Raw genomic sequence first — 11,319 nt, forward strand, 5'->3', positions numbered from 1 at the left:
GCATTTGCGTCCTTCCAAACAGGAGGGCCTGACTTGGCTGAGCTCAGCACAGCAGACAAATCAGCGCTGCTAAGGAGAGCCAACGGGAGCAGTGTGTTTTTCATGCCAGCTACAGAGCAGGAGCCCGTGAGGAGGGGAGAAAGGTACCACACACCAGCCCCATGGAGGAAGGGAATGAGGCTGTGATCTCAGCTACCTGAAGGTTACCCCCTCAAACCTCCCAAATGCACGAGAGTTCAGGGAAAAAGGTAACCCTATGGGGAATTTCTGATCTCACTGGTGGAATTTGGAAGGTCCGCTGCATCCTCTGCCCCCCTGCAGGCCACCAGCCAAGCCCAGTCTGATCTCTTGCTTTCTAGTCTGACATATCCCATAGTCAAAAATCCCAATGAGCTCTCAGAGCTGATTTTACAGCCCACCCCACCACAGTTACGGGCACCAATGTCTCCTTAAAAACTGCTTGCACTGTACAGTGGCTTCTGAAAACCATTCCACATAAAAAGAAAGACTTGCATTTTACCTTAATTAGCTTACAAATGACAATATAGCCTGATTTTCCGTGATACCAGGGTCTCGGATGAAGACAGTCTGCATACTTGGAAATATAAACCCCTGTGAAAACAAAGCAATGCAAGATAACGTGAATCGTTTATCAAGTAAAGCTGATTGCCAAAAAAACCCCGTAAAGAGGACCCTCCTTGCGGGAATGGGAGTCTCTGCAGAGCCAGTGCTGCAAACCACAGTAGCACTTGCTGCCATAGAAAGGGTGATACTCTTTCTGACTCTTTTCCTTTTTTTTTCCACTGCTGGTATGGAACAGCATTATATGTTTCAGGGTCAGCTCTAGGAAAGGAGTTAACTTGGATTCCTCCTGGGAGAAGTAGCTCAGCTAACGTCAGTTTTGCCCACACTACATGAAAACACACCGAGCGAGGGCTTGTCTCTTACAGGAAGATCTGGTGAAGGGCTTCCAGGCCAGACTGCAAGTGGGGCAGGTACTTTGCTCAATTTGGAGTCACGCAAGGGCAACGTGGATGTTTATACGTGGGCAACACACACGGCAAGGGCACAAGAGCAGGCCCATGGCATGGCATAGACCCTCCCAGGCCCATTCCTTGGCTCTTTATGCCCCTTCAGCATCCCAGATGCCAACGTGAACCTTCTACCCTGTGACAAGGCCTATTCCAACATGGCTTATTCCTATCCCTTCTCCATGCTCAGGGCATATCATATGTGGATTTACTCGGGGGGAGCGTTGGCTCTTCACTCCTGCTTTATATTTGTAGACAAGATGGGTAGAGAAGTATGTGGGGGGGGAAACCAGGGACTGGGCAGGGGAAGGGCTACAAAGAGACACACCATAATATTCATCTCAGTCCAGCAGTACTAAGATATACACCCAGATAAATAACCCGTTCTTGCTTGGTTTTGCATTCACTGCCATTGACTGTTCAATAAATAGGTGTCTTGGCCTGCAAAGACTTGCAGAACGAGCACTGGGAGACGTTCTGCTTCTGGCAGAAGGATTTCTTTGAGTAACACGTCCTGCACTGCACATCTTGAGGCCCCAGACCTTTGGGCAAGGAACAAGCACATACTGAAAAGGGCTTTGACATGTCACGATCTGCTCTGGTTATTAACAGGACTGCTGGCAAAAGCTCAGCAAATGGACTCTGAAGAGCAAACCGGTGGGCAGAGATGCCAAAAAGCCACTTCGGTGACAAAGGTTGTTATTAACAAGGGAAAAAAAACCTGAAATGGAGAGGTGAAGAGACGACAACATTCCCTGGGGAAGATCCCATCCTCATCTGTTTGAGGGGGCAGAAGGGAAACACTGCTGCTTGCTTGATCCAAACAAATGCAGTTTCCCATGTAAGAAACACAGGAGTTTCCATGGATCTTTGCGGTAAATAACAAGGCAGTACCAGGAGTTTGTCTGGGCTTTTGCTTTTGTTTTTAAAGGAGTTGATACCCCCAGAACAGCAAACAGGTCTCTTGGTCCTCTGAATGGAAATCTTACCTTTTGCTGGGTCACCAAGCGTGGAAATAGAACTGCTGTTTACACGGAGGCCTGTCTGACACACCTCTTTTGCCTTCAAAAGAAGAGACAGCCTCTTTTACCATCTATTTTCAAAGATAAGGGATAGAGCTACTGAAATCTGTAGCACGACAGTTGGCAAAATACTTGCAACAGGCAAACACGTGCTACAAGTCAATTACAGATTGTTACAGTCCCAAAACACCCAGGGTATAAAGAAAATGAAACACAACGTCCACAGGAAGAAAAGTTGTTGTTTCAGATACTAAATACTTGTATTTGTCAAGTGTTGTTACAAAAACCTCTGTGGAAGCAAAAGCTTAGAAAAATCTGGAAAAAACCTAGCATCTCCAGAAACCACTGCAAGTGCAAGGCTGGACTTTGTGCTTTCTTTATCTGCATGGGCAATTTGTGGAAAAATAAATGAAACGGGGCAGGCACGAAGGCAAAGGACATTTGCTACTCTGTGCTCACTCCTCCATAGGCACAATTACTGCCTTGGGAGCATCTCACCGGCTTTGATTTAATCCATGTCCAAAGCAGATTCATCAAAGTGTGCAAAGACGAAATGTATATTGACCAAAGAGTGACAATAGGAGCAGTTTGAACTCATTAGGGGTGAGAAATAAAAGCAAACCAGTCAGACTGTACTTAGTCCCTTTATAAGCAACACGGGGGGCACTCATCTCACCTAACTTCTGCCTCCTGAAAGGCAAGTGTCTAGCTTAGACTAGCCAGCTAGCCCTCTCCTCTGAACAATGGAGAGAGAGGCACCTCCAGAGAGCAATTTAGCCCAAGGATTTTGGATGCCTGCATTAAACGAGGTCCAACTGTCCTCTGGAGAGCTCCTTCTTTCCTGGGGTCTGTACGAGGACCTCAGTCACTTGGCACAGACTATGCTAAATTTCAAACAGCTAAAATGAAGTGGGACAATTCCCACTCCCAAACTGAGACTGGAAGTGGTTTATTTTGCTGTAGCTCAATCCAAACTGAACAGAACTAAACTGCGTTCAGGCCACTCATCCTGAACAAAATCATCCCTACAGCGACAGCATGGCATCATTAAGTCACGTTAAAAGTGAATTCCCACTAGATTCCCTGAGCATCCTTGTGTAGCCAAACCCTTTTCACAAAATCAAAAGCATCCTTGTGAAAAATGGGCAGGAGTAACTTTCCCAATAGCTGTGTCAGGCTCTCTCTCCACCTAGCTGGCAAAACCAAGTGAACTTGCCCAAAACCACCTGACAAACTCCTGTCTTCTGTCACAAAGGTGTTTTTCTCTTCTAAGCGTACCTGAAAGGTTTCACCTGCCTGTACTTGACCATATATCCACTGGGACAAAGGGAGACTCCCTCTATATCCCTGCAGAGGGCAAAGGAGGCAGCCAAATCTCCAACAGTAATCAACTGGAGACACGCAAAATAAGATCCATCACTAAAACCTCCCAGGAGCTGTTTTCAGAATCTGTTCTGGACTATTTATACAGCAGTAATTGCACTGGTAACTGGGCTAAAGAGAGCCAGGACACTTCTGTCAATAGATCTGCTGGGTTTGGTGGGACAAAGCACACGTGCAGGCACTTGGCATCAAACTTTTTAAGCTGTATAAACATTTCAGGTTACCTCTTCTTCATTATCAAACAGGAGAAATGCAAAGGTCTCCTCCAGCTCCTCCTGGCTGTACCCAGCGGCTTCCTTTGCTTGGGCAAAAGCTTTGAGCTGCAGAAGACACAACACCACTTTGTTCTAGTCCGTTTGTGCCAGAGCCAAGTGACTGAGTGGTACACGAAACGCATGGTGTGAGGACAGCGTGTCCCACGTACCTCCAGTCGTGGTCAGTATGGGACAGCTGGCAGCAGCCAGGTGATGCTGGACCAGCTCATGTGCCCACGCATCGTCCCCTCCCCCAGGCACATCTACACCCAGTCTCCCACCACAGGGACCCCAATCCATGCATCTGTCTGTCTCTGCCTTTGTCCCCAGCAGAACATGTTCAATGTCCTCCAAGGGACAGCAGGCGCATCCAGCCCCACAATGTCACGCCGTGCTCATCCCAGGGACGTCCAGCCTTATTCCACCTTGCCCCTCTTGCCACACGTCATCGGCTACTGGGGAGCTTGTTTCACTGAGCAGCATGTGGGCTGGTGGAGCATCACATTTAGTAGCCAGCTATGGCCATCAGAAGACAAATCATCTCAGTCATGGAGAAGATGCCTACAGAAGGGGAGATGCTTGGAGGCACCTCTCTTTTTCTCTCTCCACTGACCAGGGAAGCCTAGACTATTTGACTAAAGGGCAGGTGCTATCATGCGACTACAGCTCAGAGGGTTTGGCTACAGCCAAATAACACATTACTCTGATTTCTTTTGTCTGATAATTAAAGCAGAGCATGTTCTCAGTGCAGACAGGGACAACATCATGGGAGCAAACAGAGCTGGGTCTGAGTCCATGATGTTTTGGGGCTTTAATAAAAGAAGTTGTAGAAGGATGGGATTTTTTTTAAACAGGGTTAGAAGATAAGAAAACAACAGTCTCATCACTGCTTTTGCTTATTTTGGCTTTAGAACTCACAGGCAAATCAGCAAATGACTTTATACCTGCTTTCCCAGTTTTTTTATCCAGCTCCACAGTGACTATCCCAGATTTAGGCAGCCAAAATGTCTAAGCTCTATTTAATTCATGACAACAAGCAGACTGGTCATCTCCAGTCCCCAGAGGAGACAGCCTGTCTTCCATGCCAATGACAGCGGGACTGTAGGAATGAAGGCATTTTAAAAGTGGTTCTGTACATGCCCCAGTCAGCTGGAAAAAGGGAAATGGGGTTAAAACTGGTGCCTGCACAGGTGTGAGGGCAGACAAAAGAAATACCACAAGGAAATCTGCCTTGCTGTGAATCAGCAGAAGTGCAATAACATTAAAGCTCTCCTGCTAGGTATCCAACCAGCAGTTCAACCTGCCCCAAAGGCCTGCTCCAGGAACTGCTGCTGAATGTTTGGCAACTTTGGCTGAAGGGACCTTTTGTTCCTGATCAGACTGGGAAGGAAGAGGTGCAAGAAAGCAAAGGCTCCCTTCAGTCAGGAACTGCAAATGGGGCTCTACAAGGCAGGCAGATCAGCCACCTGCTGCAAAGGAACGACCTGCCAATAAACCAGCATTTACAGCCGTCTGCAGCTCCCAAAGAAACCCTTTCCGAGCTGCCGGCAACACCTTGCTTCCCCCGCCGGCCTTACCTCACTTAGAAAAACATCATTTTCCACCAGAATTGCTTGGCTGTACTGAAAACCGTCCTGAGATGTAGAGTCCAAGTAGGAGCTCTGCAGCACCGAAACTGCTGTCTGCAAAAGGGAACTTGACTCTTCCGACTCCTGATGAAAACCTGGAGGAAGAAAGCAAAAAGCAGGTGCAAATATTAACTCTGGGCATCCCCAGATCACTACCTGCCTCAGGAGAGGCAGGTGGCAGTTGAGTGTGACTCATCGCACACCAGCCTCATTTAACAAGCCCAGATCTCCACGGAGCAGATCAGCTCTGTGGCTCCCATTGGGAGCAGTAGCTCCCCTCCAGCCATGCAACCCCCAAGTCTTTGTCTGAAAGTTAAATTGCCCTTTGGCAGGAGGAATACCAGCTCCCTGTTGGCCAGTGAGCCCTTAAAGCTTTTTTTTTGCAACAAAAAAAAAAAAAAAAAAAAAAAGGGAGGTTAAAGAATAGCTTCATTCTTTAAAAAAGTACACTTTCAAGCTCTGATACACATTACATGCCCTCTAAAATTTCCATGCTGGGGAAAGAACTACAGCAGATGCCTCCTCCATCCAGTGTGCCTCGCAAAATTGTGGGATTCTTCATAATATATCAACTGCTAGAAGCAAAGCCTGGTGGTAAATTAACTTTACACTGAGCAGGTCAGAGTTTTCTCTTGCGCTGAGCAGGTCAGAGCTTTCTCTTGTGTTAAAAAGTTACTTAGATTCATTGCACGCTCTTTTAGAATGTGAGACTTGATGGCTGCACACAAGAAAAAGCTCGGTGCTTGCTCAGTTTCTCAGGGTTATCTGTTTTACCAGAAAGATCTTCAGGTCTTGAGTGAATGTGGTTTTCAATACCATAAGAGCAAGCCTTCCTTCAAAGCCTCAACAGGCAGAGCTTTCTCAAAGCCCTAATTCTCTCGCCATCTCCAAAGGAAAACATCCCAGTAAAACATTTCCTAACAGCATCCCACCAAGAAGAGGTCCCAAAGCAGTTGACAAATTAAATATTGACCCAGAAACAAAGGAAAGCCCTGCAGTATTTGTGCTCTTGCAGCTGTTAAAATCCAAATATTAAATAAAGCAGCCACTTAGAAACACAGGAAATCCTGGGTTCAGTCTCTGTTGCACATTTGAAAACCTTTATTACTGGTGGTGATTCATGAGCTACGAGATTTCAAATCCCAAGCTGAGTTCGTAACATAGACGCATTGAAAAGGTTTATTTCTTCCGACCCATAAACTTTAGAAAATAAAGCAGTCATCTATAAGGAAAGAAATGTAGAACCACCGAACCCTACCCGAAGAGCAGGTTTTGCATGCTGGTCACTCTTTAAGAAAAACCTCACCGAAATTTTTGAGGACAAATAGATCTCTCGTTTTAACCTCTAAAGCAGAAAGGCCCACGTTCCTCTGGTGCTGAGCAAGATAGCATCTGTTGTCACCCTGCAACCTACTTGGTGTTTTGACTCCTATTTTTAAAGGGTAAGTTTTAATAATTTTTTTCTTTTTCTCCCCTCAATTAAAAAGAAGAAAAGACAGAATCATTGCCTATGTCACAAATCTTGTTATTCCTCTCAAACTACTCAAGGCCAAAAAAAGGATCTAATAAAAGGAACAGGAAAAATAACAGTTCAGATTGCATGTATTAAACTCATTTAGCTACACTGCTCTAAGCCAGTTCAGCCAGTCCGCACTGTGGGGCTTAACAGGGGAAGGGAGACAGCGTCTGCATTGTGCCAAGCAAAAGAAAATCCGGACAAGGCAAAAAGTGGGGGGAAACAGTAGAAAAACAGCTCTAAAAATGTTCTAAGAAAAGCATGTAGAGGGCAGGTGGGAATGGAAACCGGGAGCACAGAAAGGAAAGTCTTTAAAAGTACTTTTGCCCGTCTTAACGTTGCTCTGGGGTCTTTTGTGCCCTCTTGCATTCACTTTCTAAACCTCCCACTTTCAGGTGATGCCTCTGTAATCATTAGAAGCAGTAAAAAAGCAGGTGAACACAGCTTGGCTCCCAAGTGCAGAAAAATGAAAAATAAAGAGGTCTTACAGCTCTCTCTTAGTATTATTGTTTTGAACCTAATGAGGATAGGAAGGGATGTTAAGTTTGCTCACTTTTTTCCTCACTTGTCTTTCATTTTGCTTTGTCTGTGTTTTTTGCATCCTGTGGATCTCAAGGAAGCAGTCAGGGAGTTCAGACTCCTCCATGTAAATCAGATCAGGGAATTAGGTCCCAGCTCACAGCTCTGCTCAAAGGCTTGGACTGAACATAACGTCCCTTTTTGCTTCTTGCTGGAGCACCACAATGCTTGTGTCCGGAGTCATCCTCCAAGGAGAGACAGCCCTGTCCTCAGCATCTTCTCCACCAGCCTAAACAAGCCCAGCTCCCTCGACTGCTCCTTACGTCCCAAAAGCACAGGACTGCAGTGGATGCTATTTAATTTCACAGCTACTGCTCCACACCATCTCACTTTTCAGGGTGCGATATTCTGCTCCTCCTACCAATAGCGTCTTGCAACTCTGCATCATTGACAAGTCTGGGGTCTTGGAGCATGAGAAAGGCCATGTCTAAACATGCGAGCTGGGAGCCAGTCATGTGTGTCCACGCTGAGTATGTGAGACACCAAGTTGACAGAGAGATTATGGGGTTAAAACCCCCCCCGGGTGCAGAACACATATTGAGGGTGCAGGGTGTTAAATCAGCAAAAGCACTGGATATTCAGTATCTTTCAGGGGTAAAAGCTCTTGGAAATGCAACATAAACAGCAATTTTGCAGGTGATAACTTAAGCGTTTGTTCCTCCCTGCAAGTTCAGCTGCAGTGTAAAAATGAAAGTCTAAAGGGGAAAAAAGAAAAGTTGCCATAGTAATACATAAATACATGAGATGAAACAATCATAGAGCGTGGCACTGAGCCCAGCAGCCTGCTGTGACCCTCATCTCCCCTTTCAGATTTAAGGGGCTCCTTCAGATCTGTTCCCACCCTAAGGAAGAGTCTGCACTCACACAAATACATGCAAAACCCTGACACATCAGGTTTCATTTGCAGAGGCAGGTGGCACTTGACAGTCCCTGCGCAGGCTGTGAGGAGGTGAAAGTGAAAGTGCCTAAACCAGAAGTAAAAGTGAAAGTATCCGTTCCCCTCTGAGCAGCTTGGACATGCCACCACCACCATGCAGCATCATCAGGGAATGGGACCGACTTCTCGCACGGGGTCGATCGGACAGAAGAGATGCATCACAGGACCAACAGCTGGAAGAGAGCTGGAGAAACCCAGCACAGCTCTGCACCAGCACAGCCCAGCTGAACCCACAGTGGGTGTTATCCGTGCCCTGAAATCCTTGGGGAGGGGATTCACAGCCTGTCCTGGTGATTTCCTACCCTGATAGCAAGGGAGAAAAAACAGTCACCTTTGCAGCTATTAACATCAGTTGTCAACGCTGCAAGTAAGGCCGATCTTTCCCTCGTGCTGTGGCTGTGCAGAAGTCATCCTCCAAGAGCCTTGCATTCCGTGGAAGGCTGCTAACCTATTCCTTCCTCCTCCTTTTCTAGACTTAAAGCCAGCTCCTTTGACCTTTCCTCCCTGATCACACCTGCAAATGTCTTGACGTGCCCTGTTCTGTCCTCTAGAAAGCGTTGGCTAAAGCCAGCCTGAGTGGACGTGCCCCACCAGCAGACATGCACAGCCCATACACCTCCCGGGAGCTGCACGCCTTTGCTCCCCTTTCCAAATCAGGGCTCCTACAGGTGCTGGATGCCTGTCAGGAGGGCCAGCTGAGGCCAAGAGACACATCCTGGGCTGCATCCAAAGCAGCGTGGCCAGCAGGTCAAGGGAGGGGATTCTGCCCCTCTGCTCTGCTCTGGGGAGCCCCCACCTGCAGCACTGCGTCCAGCTCTGGAGCCCTCAGCATAAGAAAGACACGGACCTGTTGGAGTGGGTCCAGAGGAGGCCACGAAAATGATCAGGGGGATGGAACACCTCTCCTATGAAGAAAGGCTGAGAGAGTTGGGGTTGTTCAGCCTGGAGAAGAGAAGGCTTCGGGGAGACCTTATTGCAGCCTGTCAGTACTTAAAGGGGGCTTATGAGAAAGATGGCGGCAAACTCTTTAGCAGGGCCTGTTGCGACAGGAGAAGGGGGAACGGCTTTAGACTAAAGGGGGGTAGATTTAGACTAGAGATAAGGAAGAAATGTTTTACGCTGAGGGTGGTGAAGCACTGGCCCAGGTTGCCCAGAGAGGTGGTGGACGCCCCATCCCTGGAAACATTCCAGGTCAGGTTGGACGGGGCTCTGAGCAACCTGATTTAGCTGAGGATGTCCCTGCCCACGGCAGGGGGGTTGGACTAGATGGCCTTTAGAGGTCCCTTCCAACCCAAACTATTTTATGATTCTATACTTCCCAAAAACAGGATCCTCTTTTGGCTCATCCATTTTCACGTGACCTCTGGATGACCTCACCACGCAGAGAATTCCAAAGTCAGCCCAGGAGGAAAACCCACAGCTTTCAAACTGCTTACTTGTACAGAGAAAAAAGGTTTGCTTTTCTTCCCGGTCTTTTTTTTTTTTTTTTAACCTTAAAATTTCAGCAGCACTTGCTGCAGACACTCAAATGCTGTCAAATCTCCAGAAGTCTGCAACCCATCGTGGTCAATGCACACTGAACACAGCTGCACTGCTCACCTACGGGGCTTTCGACCTGTCCTCGGCACAGCCGCTCCTGCACGGTCCCTTCCCACAGCCCTTCTCCCATCTTGCCTCTTTTCAACCAGGATTTCCTCCATTTTCCTGGCTTGGTCCCATCGTTTGTGTGAGCTGTAACAGCAGGCATCACTGGCAGTGTCAGTTCTGGCACCACCACGTGCCACACTGTACCGTCAACAGTTCATGTACTGCCAAGCTGAGACTCCTTAAGATCATCCTCCCAACTTCTTCGGCTCTGCTGAAGTCCACTTTCTCTCTTCTTTTTATAATCTCCCATCCTGATTTTGCTGCTCTCGCTCTTTAGTTTTACTTTCTAATCATTTCTAGCACGCAGTAATTATTATGACAATTATATGAACTGTCCCTTTTAACTCTGCATTATAAAACCCACGGTACTACATGCTCGACCAGCTATTTACCTGCCAACTTCTTTTAGCTACAGCCTGCTGATGGAGCAGCCACAAAGGTGACCTGATAAACATACTGACGGAGAAGCATGTCTCTTTCTTCCAGGAGTCCTGAGACATCCTTGATAAGCTCAGCCAAAACCTCCTTGATGGGGAGCAGTTGGCAGGACAAAGAAATTGAGATAAAGAACTGACCTTCCAAGAAAACAGAAGTCAGCAACAACTATTCTGGGAACTGATGTCCTACACCCACTTATGTCTCTACACCAAAACGGTATAAAAAGTAACTCGCTACCTACCCAAAAGGAGCTCCTCCGCAAGAACGTCCCTGTATGAGATCTCCCAGACAGACCAGACCCTCGCCAGGGACGCCTGGCTGACTCCGGACTCAGTGACATGGATCATCTTTGAAGTGAGACTTTTCCAGCGCTGATTGGCCCCGCTCCTGGGAGCAGTTTGGCGAGTGTCACACCGGTGACACCTCACATAATATATTTATAGCTGCACACGTAGGTAAAGGCTCATTAAGTATATACTTGCTTCACTAGCTGGAATTCTGTAATAACTTTTAATATACATATATTTGCTTTACTCTTGTAATATATATACTTGCTTTCCTAGTGTAGTGACTTGTAGTATATATTTATATATGTATACATTTGTTTTTACTAGTAGTAGTTTTGTAGTAATTTGTAATAAAGAAATTCTCAGAAACCCAGACCTCCGTGTCCTTGTGTATTGCAGAATCCCGAGAACCCCACGGTCACGATCTTTACCCACCCGTGGGTCGGGTCACCCTCACAGGTCATGACCATGACTGCTACACCTGCGCAGCCCAACTTTTATAACAAGTCTTGGCTTATTACCGCTGAAGCACAGAAGTCGCTTTCCTTTTTCAGTTTAAGCCAAAAACTGAGCCAAATTAAACCAAACGAAGCCAAA

At 47.0% G+C, this 11,319-nt stretch overlaps 1 protein-coding gene across 3 annotated transcripts in view; it reads right to left on the reverse strand.

Moving 5' to 3' along the window:
- The window catches only part of FAM208B (family with sequence similarity 208 member B), a 37,059-nt gene extending 31,651 nt beyond the window's left edge, over positions 1-5,408 (reverse strand). For all 3 annotated transcript variants that reach the window (XM_009282672.1, XM_009282670.1, XM_019472981.1), the window contains exons 1-4: positions 5,268-5,408; positions 3,661-3,756; positions 2,021-2,093; positions 521-612 (exon numbers count right to left, since the gene is read on the reverse strand). The gene's annotated coding sequence lies outside the window, so the exon portion shown is untranslated. The remainder of the gene's footprint in view (positions 1-520; positions 613-2,020; positions 2,094-3,660; positions 3,757-5,267) is intronic.
- Between the last annotated feature and the right edge of the window lie 5,911 nt (positions 5,409-11,319).

Source organism: Aptenodytes forsteri, unplaced genomic scaffold (assembly GCF_000699145.1).
Source record: "Aptenodytes forsteri isolate BGI_AS27 unplaced genomic scaffold, ASM69914v1 Scaffold310, whole genome shotgun sequence".
Lineage (NCBI taxonomy): Eukaryota > Metazoa > Chordata > Aves > Sphenisciformes > Spheniscidae > Aptenodytes > Aptenodytes forsteri.